Genomic DNA, 17,177 nt, shown 5'->3' on the forward strand with positions numbered 1-17,177 from the left:
CAGGTGGCTTGTTGGGATGTGAATATTCCTCTGGACCATACATACGTATTTAAATCTCAACCCAAAAGTTTAAAAGACAGGAAATCAGATGTAGTCACTGTTCTATAAATCTAGTCACAAAGATCTCTGCCCGTGTCAGTATTAGAAGAACAGGATGCGACAGAGGAGTTCCTAAAGCAAGCCTGCTCTGGTTTGTATGTGTCCCCCAAAGCACATGTGCTGGAATTGTATCCCCAAGGCAACAGCGTTGAGGCGTGGGCTCTTGAAACATGGAGCTCTCTGGAATGGGCCAATGATGCTAGCCAGCACGAGAAGATGTTCTTTATAAAATAACGTGACTGGTCTTCCCTTCCTCATGGTTGGTGTCTTGTTGTATATTAGATGCATCAAGAAGTCCTCAACGGCCACCAGAGCCTCGCTGCCTGCCCTAGCCCTCCTTCCTTCAGTACTGCGAGGCAGTGCTGGTTATAGATGGCCTGGCCATACTACAGCAGAAGAGAAGAGGAAACCCTCAGGGGATTTAGTGCTTATTAACTTTCCCCTTTGTGATGGTTAGTGAGTCACATCCCAGAATAAGCGCATTGGGTTTTAGTTAACCTGTTGAAAGTAAGACTTAAATTGCAACCCGATATAAAAGCTTTAGGGTTATCCGGTTTGAATGAAAAAAAAAAAAAAAAGGCAAGAGTTGAAAGATCTTCCTGCCTCAGCCTCCCAAGTGTTGGGAGTTTCCCAGCTTCTTAAACCTTTTCATAGTAGCTGGGGTGTAGGTTGCCACTAACTTTGAAGGACTTACTGCTTTTTCAATGAGTGGGCGGAGGTGAGTTTTCAGTTCACATTAATATTTCTAATTCACAGATAAATTAAGTTCAAATTATTTTTATTTCTTTGGGTTTTCCGTTTGTCTCTTTCTCATTGAAAATTGTGGTTGCTGGCAGCACTTACACAATTGCATCTTGGCATTACGCAGATGTTCAAAATAATAACACCTGTATTCTTCTAATGATTAGATATTGAATGAAGATTAAGACTTCTTTTCAGCAGTTCTGTTTAGACTGTATTCCACGAAATATATACAGTTAAAATATTGTGTTTCAGAGTATTCGGAATACTCCGCTGCTCTGTGTGGTTTGCCACTGACTTGAGAAATGGTTAGGTTCATTCGGTTCAGTTTGTTCTTCATGTTTAGGCCTCCTCCTCTCCTCCCCTCCTCTTCCTGTTGCTGCTCTTGGACTTAATTACATTTTGCATATGTAAAACATCACCCAGACTGTACCATTGAAAGGAAGTCTGTAGGGAAGCCTCATGGCCCTCTGTCATCCGCTCTGTGCCTTCTTCTCTGGAGTCACTTCTCCTCTCCTTTAGTTTTTGGTTTCTTTTTCCACAGACTATTTCTCTTCCTCAATAAGTGAATTGACATGAATGTTCATGTTCACACTGGTTTCTTATTTATATGCAAGAGGCAGCTAGTAAGTGTTTTTTCTTCCCCCCCTCTACACACACACACACACACACACACACACACACACACACACACACGCACACACGCACACACATGCACGAGCACACACATGCACATACACACGCATACATGCACACTTGCACACATGCACACTGACGAGAGTGCTTATATGCACATGTGCATTTGCCTTAGGTTCTCCATAGAAAGAGCCAGTAGGTATAGTTTTATTATGCAGAACCAGCTCTTAGTCATGACACCTGACACCTGAGCTGTCCTGGTGTCTCACCGTGTGCAGACTGGAGACTGAGGAAAGCCGGCAGTGTTGTGTAGTTTACCTTCTGAGGCCAGAGGTCTAAGAGAACTGTGAGCAATTGAGAGAAGTCAACATTGGGCTTGGGGAGATGGTGAGGTCAGGTAAGTGCTGCCACACAAGCATAAGGTCCACAGTGAATAGGGGATCCCAGCACCCACATAAAAAGCTTGACGTGGTACTGTGTGCCTATAATCTCACACAGTGCTGGGAAGGCAGAGGCAAGGATTCTGTGGCTCATTGGCCATCTAGTCTAGCTGAACGTTAGTGTAGGTTTGTCCAAGCTGTAGGTTTAGTGAGAGATCCACTCTCAAAAACAAACAAACAAACAAACAAAAAATAGGGGAAAGGACTGAGGAGGATACCCAACATCCTCTGACTTTTTTTTACCTGGATACGAACACTTGCATACAGATGAAAACATACACATAAACATGTGCACACACATGAATACACATACACACACACAGAATAGGTCTCCATCTGTGATGATCTGTGTTCCAGCTCCACGTGCCCAGCTAGGAGACCACAATCTTCTCTTTTGCTCTTAGGTTTTTGTTCCATTCAAGCCCATTTAGGAAAAACACTAATCTTGCCATAAAAAGTGCCTCATAGGGGCTGGAGAGATGGCTCAGTGGTTAAGAGCACTGCCTGTTCTTCCAAAGGTCCTGAGTTCAATTCCCAGCACCCACATGGTGGTTCACAACCATCTATAATGTGATCTAATGCCCTCTTCTGGTGTACAGGTGTACATACAGACAGAACACTGTATACATAATAATAAATAAATCTTAAAAAAAAAAAAGGCCTCATAGACACACCCCAAAGCAGTGTTTTATCTTGGCTCCCTGGATCCTAATCAAATTGACATATAAAGTAAACAGTTGTTAAAGAGAACTGAACGTAACACAACATGTGCATAATTGCCCTTCAGAGTTGTTCCTATGTGTTCCTGTTCACCAAACACTTGTTAGGCTAGTTTAAATGTTACGTTTCTTACCGTTATTATAACATGCGTGTATATGTATATATACATGGATATGTAAACTTCTCACGGCTCCTGCCTTCAGGCACAATGGCTCTTTCTCAGTGCATAGTGGTAGAAGGAACACTAACAGTGGCTGACACAGCATTTGCATCTTCCTGGGTTTCTTTTTTTTTTTTTTTTTTTTTTTTGAGACAGGGTTTCTCTGTGTAGCCCTGGCTATCCTGGACTCACTTTGTAGACCAGGCTGGCTGGCCTCGAACTCACAGCGATCCACCTGCCTCTGCCTCCGGAGTGCTGGGATTAAAGGCATGCGCCACCACACCTGGCCTTCCTGGGTTTCTTAAGACCTGTGAGACCTTCAGGCACATGCCGTACACTCTCTGAGCATACTTTGTCACTGAGGAAATGGTTTTACATCTTGCTCTGTGGATGCGTGATGTTGCAACCCAGGGGAGTGCCATCAGTGGAAGGGCTCCGTTAGCATCACCTCAGTTGACTGCTAAGCAGCTCAGTTGACTCCCCAGTTCCTGCTATGGCCATCCCCTTCTTCATCTCCCTGGTTTTCAGGGTCCTCATAGCTTTTCTCTCATCGTTAAGAACAGCCTTTCCTGATCATACCCACTGCCTGCAGTGTCCACCTTGCTGCTCCATCTGTAACTCCCATGTAAAGAGGTGTCTGTTCTGGCCCTTGCAGTTAATTTCTCTGCTCATTCGTTCCTTAGTCGCTCTGCTCAGGTTTCCCTTGCTTTTGGACTGAGTTTGCCCATGTTAAGTCAGCACAGCCGACTCCAATGATAATATTAGTCCTCAAGTCGGCACCTCCTTGCAACACTTTCTCTCTTCACCCTCGGCACACCGTGCTCGCCTGCTTTCCTTCAGTCGCGCTGCCTGCTCCATCTTGGGGCTCTTTTTCTGGTTCTTCTGCATCTCACAAGCTTTCAGTAACACTTTCTGGGTTTTTGTTTCCTGTGTCACATCTTAAATACTTAATACTTTCTACTTTTATGTCTTCCGTCTGCTTATCTCCACTGAAGTATAGTTCTCTTTCTGAGACGCCTGTCTTGTCGCCAGTACCTTTGCAAGGGGCTGGGTGTGGAAGCACAGCGAAGGTTAAGCCTTGACTTCCACTGGCTCATCCCTATGATTCTTCATCTGGGGCTTGTATTTGCTTAGTTCCTGCCTTCTACAGAAGACTTAAGTGAGTGCAGCTATATACCCTCTCTTCTCATGTACACCATGTTTTAGGTTGTTAACTTAAAATTTGCTCTTAGGTTCATTAAAACCTACTAGATTGTTGCTTCAGAAACAAACTAGCCAAGCCTTGAAAGAACCCGCGAGCTAGCTGAAAACGCAACTCGACTTCTGGTTTAGTGTTTGCCCGATTCAGAACGTGTTTTATTTATTCATTTTAAGACAAGAAGTAGAGTCACTAACTTCAGGAAGGAAAAAAAAAGCATAAAAAGGCCTAAGTTTCTCTTCTGTAGCAGTTTTGTGTGGAGAAAGAGTCTCCAGAGCCTTGTACTGAGTTTACTTGGCAGGGGTAGGAAGGACTCCCAACAGCTTCTAACACCCAGGTCTCCAATGTGAGGGCTGCTCAGCATTGTAGTAGCAGGCCTTGAGGGCAGCGGGGCATTGTTCTGAGATCTTTAGAGACAGGACTTGCTAGCAAATGCAAAGATAGTGCAGGCTAGGTGGGTGGAGGAAGATGGAGCACACACGTCACACAGGCAGGGACATCTCCTTCTTGTACCTGCTCTTTGGCAGTGACAGAATAAAATAAAAATGGAAACTAAAACAGACCCAGGTTTAGACAGTCTTAATAAACTCCTGTGATGATTTCGATGAAAATCTACATCCAAGGTTGTGTCTCCTCATCACAGGGAGAGTCTCATTACATTTTGTTGATATTCTTTGTATAATAAAGCTCGCTTTCTATGAAAATTTCACTCTCGGGGCCAGATTTGTATCAACTTGAAAGCAAATTTTGCTGCTATAATAAAATATTAATCTTTATGAAGCCTAGGCCTGGATTGAAGGTATGTTTTCTTTATTGTGAACTTGAGATAAAAAATCTAGAAGTACTACTTAATCAGAACTTAATAAACACAAAGGGCTTTTTAATTTCCCTTTTCATTCCTGATGTCCTTTAGGTTGTTGCGTTATCCTTCCCAGCCATTACTGTCCATGCAGCTCAGCTCTAACTGGATTCCTGTACTCCTTGACTGTGTTTTTATCAAAGCTGTATTTACCTTTGTAATCAGTTTATTTTTTTAAGAATTGCTTCGTAGAAACATCCATTCAAAGGAGATTATTATAAGCAAACCAAAATATATACTTATTGTCAAGGTTTTGTTTTTGCTACCTTCCCCCTACCCCAGCATGGCTCCTCTATCAAACATATGGCTATTTTTAAAAATTTATTTATTTATTCATTCATATTACATCTAAATTGTTATCCCATCCCTTCTGTCCTCTCATTCCTCCCTCCCTCTCACTCTCACCCTATTCCCCTCTCCTTTGACTGTGTCTGAGGGGGACCTCCTCCCCCTGTATATGCTCATAGGGTATAAAGTCTCTTCTTGGTAGCCTGCTATCCTTCCCCTGAGTGCCACCGGGCCTCCCCATCAAGGGGACGTGGTCAAATATGAGGCACCAGAGTTAATGTGAAAGTCAGTCCCCACTCTTCACTCATCTGTGGAGAATGTCCTGTCCCTTGGCTAGATCTGGGTAGGGGTTCAATGTTCACACACTCTTGTGAGTTGGCTGGACAGGTCAGAGGAGATGGGCTGCTATTTTTGTAAACCGATGGTTGGTACAATGTTACGGGAGTGGCAGCATGGCACCTGAAGCAAAGCCTCTTCCGCTTGTGCGGCATTTCTTCCTTGTTTGGGCCAGGTAACAGGTGCAGTAACTCTGTCCCCAGCAGTGGGGGGGGGGGGGGAGGGGAGACTATTCTTCTGGCAGCTCTTTCCATTCAGTTGTTTTCAAGCTTACCCGACAGGCCTGGTGCTGCCTCCCACATGTCTGCCTTCCCTTCCCAGGAAGAGGGAGGCAAGACAATGCAAGCCTTTAATCCCAGCACTCAGGAGGCAGGGCAGGTGGATTGCTGCGAGTTTGAGCTAACCTGGTCTACAAAGCAAGTCCAGGACAGCCAAGATAACATAGAGAAACCCTGTCTCGAAAAATGAAGAAGAAGAAGAAGTAGAAGAAGAGGAGGAGGAGGAGGAGGAGGAGGAAGAGGAGGAGGAGGAGGAGGAGGAAGAGGAGGAGGAGAAAAAAAAATGCAGTGTCGCTTAGGGATCCTCTGTGTGTCCCTGAAGACTAAAAGTGAACATTTGGAGGCTCTTTACAGTGCAGTGACAGAGAAGTTGTCATGGTTGTGGGTAGGCTGAGATTTTGAGTTTATGTGCACTCACGATGTGTCTCAAAAGCCACATTGTTCTGTGACTTGGGGGGGGGGGCGTTGGCCCATTGGGAAGAAGTCTGTATGTAATTTGACAGTTGACAGTGAGAAACACAGGGTTTCTGTAATATCAGTGCCTGTTCATGATGGTATAGGGTAAGGGCGTGACCCTTGCTATACAGGATGGCTACTTCTGCTAAGTCAGGCATTTTTTCTTTATTCTTTTCTTTTTCTTTTTTCTTTCTTTTTTGGTTTTTCGAGACAGGGCTTCTCTGTTTAGCCTTGGCTGTCCTGGACTCACTGTGGAGACCAGGCTGGCCTCGAACTCGCAGTGATCTGCATGCCTCTTGTCTCCCAAGTGCTGGGATTAAAGGCGTGTGCCACCATGCCTGGCCAGTCGTTTTCTAGAACACCCTGTAACAACCAGTTGTTTCTGTAATTGAAGCTATATGATACTTCACTAAGTTTTGAGTATTTAAACTCATAAATTAGTTGATTATGCTAGTGACTTCAGAATGCATATGCACATGAAAATCCCTTGTCCTCCGCTGGCATGTGCAGTTTCCTGGGTCAGTTACACCTCAGTCCTTCTAGAATCATGTTTGAGAGATTGCGTGAAATATCTCGTGCTTTCTATCTATTTAATTCTGCAGCTCTTGCTTCCTAAGTCCCTTCTTTACATTTCTTGCTGAAGGCCAGTGCATTCTCTCCCTTATTGCTGTCAGAAGAGAATGTAACTCTTTGATAGGTAGTTTTTTTGCAAGCGTGAGGAAGTTGAAAGCACTTCGCCCTCCTCTGTTTACATGGGATGTTATGACCGTAGTGATGAGAAGTATTGTCCCTCAAATTCAGTCTGGATTTTCATTTGACCAGAATTTTGCACAAATTCAATTTAGAATCAACACATAGGCACTTTTTGTTGTTTTTAAATATAGAAAATCATAATCTATTTTAAGCATATTGTAACTGATGGAACACTTGTTTACACGGGTAAAATGACTCTATGCAAGTCGTCTATTGAAGTTCATGTTAATGTTTGCTGTTTAATGACACCTAATGATATTCAATGAAGGGTTATGCTGAACTGGAGAGAAAATGTGTTACCCAGGCAACTGCCTCTGGCAGGCTAGAGATTCAGGCATATGGCTCTATAGTACACATTATTTCAGCATCTTTAAGCATAAAGAACCACACATGTAATTGACTGTGAAAAATTACTGCTCAGTTACTGTATTGTATGGTCACAATAGAAGTAAATGAATACGTCATTGTTGTTGGAACAAGTCTGTTGGGAATCACTCGTAGACTCTGCTATTTAAGAAGCAAAAATACAATAAGAAGAAAATAGCTGGTTTAATTAACATGTAAAAATTGGGTTAATTTGAATTCAGCTGGCACAGCAGATATTAATGTGGGATTTGGGGTGGTATTCTGGCTCAAGACCATGTACTTTTATTTCTTTTTGTCCACACCATGAATTCACTTTATGTTTTTAAAATGACAGGGGCTTTCCCTGTCATTTACGTTTTGCTTTGCCTTGGGTTTTTATTACATTCACACCAAGAGAGAGAGAGAGATTTTGGTGTACTTCTATCCCAAACATAGGAGTTGTAGTTGAATGAAAGAAAATGCTAAAATATTTGTAAGTAATTAAGAAATTTTTCCCATGGGAAGTCAGTCTAACTTGATTTAATATATTTAAATGTTATTTCAGTTGATGCTTATTGTTTAAACTTTATAAAGCAGGGTGACTAAATAGGAATTCACCATTGGCAGATGCGGGGGGAAAAATAAATAAAGCCTGTTTGTTCTTGTGACTTTGCGTGTGTGCCAATGCTTAGGGGCCTTTTTTACTTGTTTTATAATACTGTTTTAATTATTGTTACCTGGGTTCAGAGATTCAGAAAAAAACGAACGGGAACAGCAGCATCTTCTGATAGGAATCCTCCTGCTCACTTTCGTGTTTCTTTAAATGCTGTTTGAGCAAACAGTACTGCTGAGCACCATTCTAACCAAGATTCTGCATAGAGAAAACCATTCCTCAGTGGCCCCTGATGTAGAGGCTCAGGCTGCTCTGTGACTGGTTCTACTCCCAGCCCAGAGAGCTGCAGTTGGGTGAGCAAAGGGCTTGCAGCAAGGCTCTGCATGCTGGTTGGTCTCTGTGCATCCAATATAACCGATTATTCTGAGTTAATCTGGATAAACTAACAAGACACTTTGTGTGAACATTCAGCCAATGTACAGTAGTCATGGAAAGCTTGATGAATCCCTGCCTTCCTTCCCTATTGTATTGTTTTTCCCTCCCGACGAATAAAAGTCCCTCTTGTTTGTTCACCCTCCACTGCCTGCCCACTCCACTTTTGGAGGGAAGGCAAGACAAGAACCAGAGAATCAACAGTCTTAGTGGCCACTTAGAACTGGCTGACAGATGGTTCACCTGCTGGCTTTTCAGTGAGTGATTGCTTTTCTGTGGCTTAATGTCCCCATTATCCTTCATTTGCCATTTTAATAAAGTTGAAGCCTTCTCATCTGGCTTCAGCTAAAGAAGGAGGAAAGATGTGGAAATCAGTGCTTAAAAAAAAAAAATCTTCAGTTAGCATAAATTGTTATTCCAAGAGACTGCAGTTTCCCTTCTCTCCTTCCTTCCCACCTTCCTTCCTTCCTTCCCACCTTCCTTCCTTCCCTCCTTCCTTCCTTCCCATCTTCCTTCCTCCCTTCCCACCTTCCTTCCTCCCTTCTCACCTTCCTTCCTTCCCTCCTTTCTTCCTTCCTTCCCACCTTCTTTCCTTTCTCCCTTCCTTCCCTCCTTCCTTCCTTTCTTCCCCCCTTCCTTACCTTCTTTCCTTCCTTCCCACCTTCCTTCCTTCCCTCCTTCCTTCCTTCCTTGGTGGCTTCTTAAAGACAAAATGGAAGTTAACATAAGTGGTTATTGTAAAGTGCTTTTCTTTTTCTTCCCTGTTTAAGTTCAGTACACTTCTCCTTAAAAAGTCTTTGGGTAATCTTAAAATATTAATAATGTAATATATAGAAGATGTTTATTATACATATTTATCACTCTGCTCTCAAGATTTGTAAATTTATGCTATCGAAATAATGTAATGTATGATAAGGTAAGTTTTCATGATTTTTCAAAAGCATTAAAAAATTTTCTGTTGTGTGTATGAATGTTTGCCTGCATGTGTGTAAGTATGTGCTGTATGTGCACGCCTGATGCCTGTGAAGGCCCGAAGAGAGTGCTGAGCCATCTCTCCAGCCCCAGATTTTCAGGTTTTAGAAGTGACTTTTTTTTTTTTTAAACCATTAGTATCTATTTATCTAGAGATTGTGGAGACAGGATTCGCCTTTAATTCAGAAGGTGTTTAGTTTTCTTTCCCAGGATGAAATTGGCCACAATGAGAACTTTTTTTATGCCTCAAAATTTGAAAGGTAGAATGTTGGGAATATGGCTTGGACATGGAGACCAAGGGCTGTAAGATCACTGGGCAGTGGTTAGAGACGATGGGATATAAAAATTGTGTTGGTAGGTGACGTCATTTCCTGCCAACTGACAGTGGGCAGAGGAGAACCAGAAGAGAGATGAGTCGTGTTGCTGGAGGTGCCTGATGCCGCTGGCTTGGAAGAGAATGTTGAAGGCACAGAAGTGCCACCCCCTGCATGCATGGCACTGGCACTGTCTGCCTGGGTTGCTTGGGTGCAACTTGGAGTGACCTGTAAGGCTGTGGAGAGATAGGTAGGGTTGGCAGTGCCGATGATGAGTCACTCACTGAGTTCGGCTCACAGTTATTATGAGAGCTTATACATTTATCCCCTTTTGCCGGTATGGAGGCAGTGATATATGCAGAGGTGGTATTTATAGACCAAATTCGTGATAACAGCACAGTAAAATCGCTAATAAAAATCTTTAATAGCTTTTTAAAGGCAGGCAGTAGCCTGCCTGTTTGAATGGTATGTGACCTGCCAGTTTTCACGGGAGCCAATGAATTTAAATAGGCCCTTGGCAAACACTCCTGTGAGGTTTGAACCGGAGTTTAGTTGAGCTGTGAGTCAGTCATACTGGCCTCGCACTGGATAAGGCCAAGCCCACGCTGGAGCCAGAGAGACCCCCACATGCGACAGAAGGTTTCACAGGAAAGGCAGGCAAGACGGACAGATGGACTAGGAAGGGAGGCCCTTGGGCAGCTAGGCACAGGCAAGGCTAGAACTCCACCCTATTTGTGCTGCCTTAGAACATGAAATCAAATAGGGCCGTGTCTCTTCTTAGAGTGTGTTTTAAACAGTCATTATGAATTGCATAATTAGGGCTGGGATGTCTCATAAGTGCTCTGACCACCAACCAGCCTGTTAAATAAGAGTGTTAATGTGTGATCTCCCTTGTCCTTGGTGACCTTAGTCCCTTATTAGTCTTCTGATTGCCACTGTCCCCGCAGCCACAGGCCTCCAGGTGTCATCCAGGGGACATAGGGCCCTACCTAGACTTCTAGTAGAGGCTCCTCCAGATTGCCTTAGCAAATACATCTTGGATGTGGCCATGCTTTCTCTGCTTGGTCTATGGCCTATGCTGTTCTGGCTCAAGGAATCTTTGTAAGACACGTCACTCTCCTGCATACACTTTCCAGTGGTGCTGTTTTTAAGTACATGGAGGTAACAACTCTTGAGTGACCCTGCCACTCTTTCCCTTGGCCACCAGCTGTCTTCTGAGCCCAGGGAGGCTAGCTAGTCCTGGGTTTTCTTAGGCCTCTTGCATGGTTCTTATACCCCTTCCCTGAACAGTCAAAGAATCCCCATCTCCACTCCAAATGGCCTGTTGATTCTCCATCTCCAGAGGATCACAGGATGGAAGCACACTGTGTGTGTGTGTGTGTGTGTGTGTGTGTGCGCGCGCGCGCGCGCGTGTGTAGGGGGTTGGTCATCAGACTCTCTAGGCCTTGAGAACAGCTCTCATGCATTTGTGTCCTTTATTCTTGGTATTTTGCTACCCAATTCTGGAGTGATCTTAAGTGTGTTTGTGTTCCTTGAAGACCCAGATTCTTTTCATTGTGGTTGTTTATGTCTAGGACATATGTAGCCTAGAAGAGGAACATGGTCCCTGTACAGTGTACTGTTTGCAAGGCATCCAAGAGGGAAGAACAGAGCTGGGAAAGCCAAAAAGCTAAAGATGCTAACATTATAGAGCCCATAGCTCATTGCTGGGGATCAGAGTCAGATTCTAATGATTTCTTCTTCTTCCTCTTCCTCCTCTTTATCCACCCCCTACCCCCGCCCCCAACCACAGAACTTGAACATGGGTGGTCTTGGAACTCTGTTTCTGGAGTTAGATTCTACTGGTTTTACTTTTATCTCTGTCACTAATCCTGGACAATTGCCTAGCTTCTGTTGTAGCACACAGAGGGGGTAATAAGGACAAGTTATTTTTGGGAAGCACTCTTGTGGTTAGGAATCGGAGTAAAGTGGTAATTGGATTTTGATATGGTGCATTGTCTACACTCAAACTTCCTAGAGCATGAGCAGGGAGCCTCCTGTGCAGCTGTGTAAATCCTCCTAGTAGCCGCCTTAGACCGGCCTGGAGATGAAAGGACCACATAGGGTCTCAGCCTTCGCTGGGTCGAATGAGCCCCAGCAGGGAGGAACAGAAGCGCCAGCATTACCCATCCTGTGTAATTGAAGTTCCTGCGATGCTTTCTGAGCGCTTGTTTCTTGCTTCAGTTTTGTCTTCTCCTTGCTGCCCTCACTCATCCCTTTGCCCCTATCAAGGCTTGGGCTTTGGCCGCTTTGTTTTGTATAGATTTTAATGTTTTTCTTGTTGCAGAACCAGTACGGTCTGTGTGTTTTGTGGGGAAAATAGAAAATATGAGCAAGAAAAAAAAAAAAAAGGAAAAACTTATAGTGGCTTTGTTGTTTTGAATGGTTTAAATTTTAGAGTATTTTTTTTATTGTAGTTATTTTGGGGTATTTGTGCATGTGAACGCGTGTGCTCAGGACAGCTGATGACCTGCAAGAATCTCTCCTTTCACCCTGTTGGTCCGAGGGATAAATTTCACTTCTTTGGGCTGGCAGCAAGCACCTTTAGCCTGTTGAGCCCTCTCCCCAGGCCTCTCATCTTGTAGTTCAGGCTGTCCTGGGATTCCCCATGTGGCTCAGGCTGAGATTCGCCTGCCCTTGCCTCTCAAGTGCTGGGATGTCAGGTGTGCACCAGCAGGCTCTGCTAGTGCAATCGATTACTATTACATAGCTTGTTTAAGTGCTTTTTAGCTTAATCCCATAGGTTTGTTTGTAACACTTTTGGTGATAGGTAGTACTGTATATATGAGTTTTGTTGTTGTTGTTTTTTTTTTTTAGTAAACCAGTCATATATCATATGTTGAATTTGTTTTTTAGTTTTCCACTAGTATCAGTGAATGTTCTGTGAACATTCCTGGAAGTAAAAGCCTGCATAATTTCATTAGCTTTTCTCCTAGGATAAATTCCTAGGAGTGGGATTATAGTCAAAGGTTGTGCCGGATAATTTTATGTCAACTTGATACAAGCTAAAGTCATCTAAGAGGAAGGAACCTCAATTAAGAAAATGCCTTCATGGGCCAGAGGGTTCAGGAGTCCCACAAGGAGACCATCCAGGCCTGTGGATGTGGACCCAGGGGGTCCGCACAAACTGTTGTACCAACCAAGGACAATGCATGCAGTAAACCTAGACCCCCTGTTCAGATCTAGCCAATGGACAGCTCATTCTCCACAGTTGTGGGGAGCGGGGACTGCCTCTGACATGACCTCTGGTGCACCCCTTCCCCCCATTACTTCCCCTTGGCCGGGAGGCCAGGTGGCTCACAGAAGAAGGGGAAATAGGCTATCCAGATGAGACCTGATAGACTGTGGTCACATGGTTGGTGGGAGGTCCCCTTCTGTCAGAAGTCTAGGGCACAGGAATAGGACAGAAGAGGGAGGGAGGGTGGGAATGGGAAGATACAAGCAATGGGATAACAATCGGGATGAAATCTGAATAAATTATAATAAATTAAAATTCGAAAGAAAATAAAATACCTAGGCTGCAGACAAGCCTGTAGCATTTTCTTAATTAGTGATTGGTGTGGAAGGCCCCAGTGATTGTGGGTGGTGCCATCCCTACGCTGATGGGCTGATGGTTGGATTCTATAAGAAAACAGGCTGAGCAAGCCACAGGGAGCAATCCAGTATGCAGCACTCCTCCGTGGCCTCTGCATCAGCTCCTGCCTCCAGGTTCCTGTTGTGTTTGAGTTCCTGTCCTGACTTTCTTCAGTGATGAACAGTGACATGGAAGCCTAAGCCAAATAAGCCCTTTTTGTCTCCAGCTTGCTTTGGTCATGGTGTTTCATCACAGCAATAGAAACCCTAACTATGACAAAGAATAATGACATTTTAACACTCTTGCTCCGTTCTCAAATTGTCCTTAAGAAATGAGCACTTGATATGGGTGGTACTTCTTTGTCATCTAGGCTTTTCTGGTGCTTTGGGTCCTACTAACGTATTCTCGCATCCAGTCCTTTTCCTTCCAACTCATTTGCACATTTTGGAGAATACGTGGACATGTCAATAAAACGGTCAGGCTTTTGCTATAGCTTGGATGTGTGGGTTACAGTTCCATGTACTTGCACCGCAGCAAGCTGGTTCCTTTGTATCTTTCCACTTGGCCCTTTCTTCTTTGGTTCCTGGTTGACTTGCTGCTCCTCTAGCCCACCAGTCCTGGGATGTAGAGATGGCACTTTTTTTTTTTTCCAGACAGGGTTTCTCAGTTACACAGAACCCTGGATGTCCTGGTCTCTCTTTGAAGACCAGGCTGGCCTCGAACTCACAGAGATCTGCCTGCTTCTGCCTCCCTAGTGCTGGGATTAAAAGCATGCACCACCACGCCCAGCAGTGAGATGGCACTTTTGATCTCAGTGTTCTTAGCACTTGCCTCTGTCTAGCTCACAGAGAAAGAAATATAGAAGCCACACTATAGTTCTTTTAGCCACTTCCTAGCCTTGTGGTCCACCCCACCTCAGCTTATTGAACATTCACTCTTCTCACTATCCGTTCCCCGAGACCCACGTCATGTTCCCTCCATCACATCTTCCCTCAGATTTCAGCAGGATTTCCTCTGGCTCCTCTCTCAGCATAACAATAGTCTCTCTGTGAATTTACTTAGCTGTTCCTCACTCTGTGATGCTACTGCCTGCCTTTCTCCTAGCAGCATAGGTTTCGATCTGTATTCTCTTACACGAGACTAAGAGTGTCTGAAAGACCAAAAGTTGTGTTGTGACAACAAAGTTGGTTGCATGTTGGTAGGTAGCCATCTAGTATCTGTTTATGTGTTCATGTGTACTTCGTCATAAACTGTAACAATGTATTCAACTCTTCTTTTGTAGCATGTGCTAATTAAAGAGAATTGGGGCTTCATTGTGACCTGTTCATATGCAACCTATTGGATTTGTTTGTTTATTTATTTATTTATTATTTATTTAATGATTGCATGTGTATGAATGTTTTGCCCACACACACATGCACCGTGTGAGTGCCTGGTTCTCAGGAGGTCAGAAGAGGCCATTAGGTTGCCTGGGAGTGAAGTGACACATGGTTGTGAGCTGCTGTGTGAGTGCTGGGAATCGAACCCTTGTCTTCCTCAAGAGCAGCAAGTCATCAGACCCTGAGCAGACTCTTGCTCTATGCAATCCACCTGTATCCCGGTTTCTCTTTAGCAGAGTGTGTTACAGTGACACACAGCGTCTGGGCTGTTTCCCCTGGATGTTAAGGTGCTGTAGAATTGCTGCTGTTGGAAGTGGTCCAGGAAAACAATGGCTCTGGTGCTCTGGAAATTCCAAATGGCACACTTGGAAAAATGTCCTGGTGATGTAGACATCTGAGTCCTGTCATGAAATGTGACCTGTGCGTTTGCTTCCACAGTCATTGGCTACATCCTACTGCTCACTGCTGTGAGTGAGGGTTGACACAGAATACCTCTCCTTGCGTACTTTTCTGTGGAGTTCATCAGAGCAGTCTGACGATATTTAAAGGGCATTTAACGTAGTGAAAGAAGTTTTGGCAGTTGGGGGTGGTGGAAAAGGAAGCGAGTGAGCGTGCCAGCTGGGTCTGCACGTGATGAAGCTTGTGTTCTTTCTTGTAACTTACGTTAATACCCGTTAAATCTGCAAAGTAAGGTTGAAGCGGTGTTTATATGAAAATATAGATGTTTGTGGAAACCATGCTGTAAGTGAATATAGTACTATGTAATTATTCCCATGGCCTTCTAGTCAGATTACCTTGAAAATCCAGATGATCTTGATGAACAATAGTGCATTGTGATTTCATGGTTCCTCTGTGTACCTCCTACATAGAGGTATAATGCTTGTATCTAATAGGATTACCAAATTACATACCTCTTTGGTATCAGTAACGTGCCTAAAATACCAGTCTTCACTGGCCAGTTATGGTTTTGAAATGACATTAAGATGCCGGGGGGGGGGGGGGGGGGAGGGGGGGAGGGGCGGGGTGCACAGAGAACTTGTTACACCTATATAGAGTCTTCAGGCTTTTCATCATTCTGAGAAAGGCAAGTTGCTCTTTTTTTTTTTTAGCTGAGTGTTCAGCCTTCCTTATTCAGTCCACAAGACGAGAGTTTCCTTTCCATACGCCTCACGGTGTGGTTCTTCAGACTAGCCCAGTGTCTTTGCAGATGATTTAACACTGTGCTTGCTTGCTCTCTCAGCACCCTAACCACCCACCTCCTGCCGCCCACTGGCCTTCTCCTGGTGAGCAGGACAGGGTGGCTGCATGGCTTCTGGTTCCTGGCCAACAAGGTGGAGGGGCCAAGAGTGATGGCAAGGAGGAAGCAGACAGACAGTTACCCCATTCCCGGCCCTCCTTTGGGAGGGGTGGGCCAATTGGTGAGGATCTCAAAGATATCTTCTATAGTGGAACACTCTTAGGAAAATGACCAGGGGTGCTCATCACAACTCCATCTCAGCCTTCAGTAACTCTTCTTTAACCCTTTCCCACCCAGGTCTTCCTTTCTATCCTTTGCATCTGTATTAGTGTTCCCAGGCCACTGTAACAAAGTGCCAAACTTTGCTGTAACAAAGTGCCAAAGACCATGTCTTCAATTTCTTCAGAGCTTTACTTTTTTCATGTTCTGAAGGTTGTTGGCAAAGGTTCTTTCCTGGAGACAGAGAGAGAGAGAGAGAGAGAGAGAGAGGGAGGGAGGGAGGGAGGGAGGGAGGGAGGGAGGGAGAGAGAGAGAGAGAGAGAGAGAGAGAGAAAGAGAAAGAGGAGAGAGAGTCTGCTCTTTGCCTTCCCTCAGCTCCTGGTGTGGTGTCTCTGGTGCTCTTTGATTCCTAGACACATAACTATGACCTCTGTCTGTCTCCATCTCCAGGCGGTGTGCTGCATCCCCTAGGCATGTGAGTTCACGATTCTAGTCATTGGGCCAGCTCATCACCCTACCCCAGTAGCTCCTCATCCCCCCTAATCTCAGCAGCCAGAGTCCTGTTCAGGTAGCCCATGCGCTGAGAGGCTCTTGGGATTGGCATTGGGAGTTTGGCGAGATACCATGCACTCCATGCCAGCAACATCTGAACTGCACTCAGGTGACAGCAGTGCAGCCCTGTGGAGCCTTTAATCCGACAGACTTCCTGCTGGCATTTTCCTTTGTCAATGCTTCTGTCATTCCCCCCCCTTAGTCAGCAGTATACAGGGAGCCATGGCAGCTTCCAGGTGGTCTCTGTCCTTGTGCTTAGCCTCTGATGTCTTCTCTGATAGTCACTGTGCCCTTACCTGATGTCCTTCTTCAGTTCTGTCCTCTATTCCTGCCCCCACAAGTCCTCATCTGGCTTGGACCTCCTGCCCTGCCACACTCTTCCTGAAGCAAAAATTTGGTCATGTTGTGACAGTCCTCAGAAATTCTCGTGTGTGTGTGTGTGTGTGTGTGTGTGTGTGTGTGTGAGAGAGAGAGAGAGAGAGAGAGAGAGAGAGAGAGAGAGAGAGAGAGAGAGAGAGAGAGAAGAGTGCTGTGGTC

The 17,177-nt window shown here is 44.7% G+C and overlaps 1 protein-coding gene across 1 annotated transcript in view; it reads left to right on the plus strand.

Annotated features, from left to right (window-relative positions):
* Positions 1-17,177, plus strand: part of SLC25A13 (solute carrier family 25 member 13) — a 179,396-nt gene that overhangs the window by 46,423 nt on the left and 115,796 nt on the right.

Source organism: Acomys minous (genome assembly GCF_964271855.1).
Source record: "Acomys minous genome assembly, chromosome: 6".
In the NCBI taxonomy this organism is placed as follows: Eukaryota; Metazoa; Chordata; class Mammalia; order Rodentia; family Muridae; genus Acomys; species Acomys minous.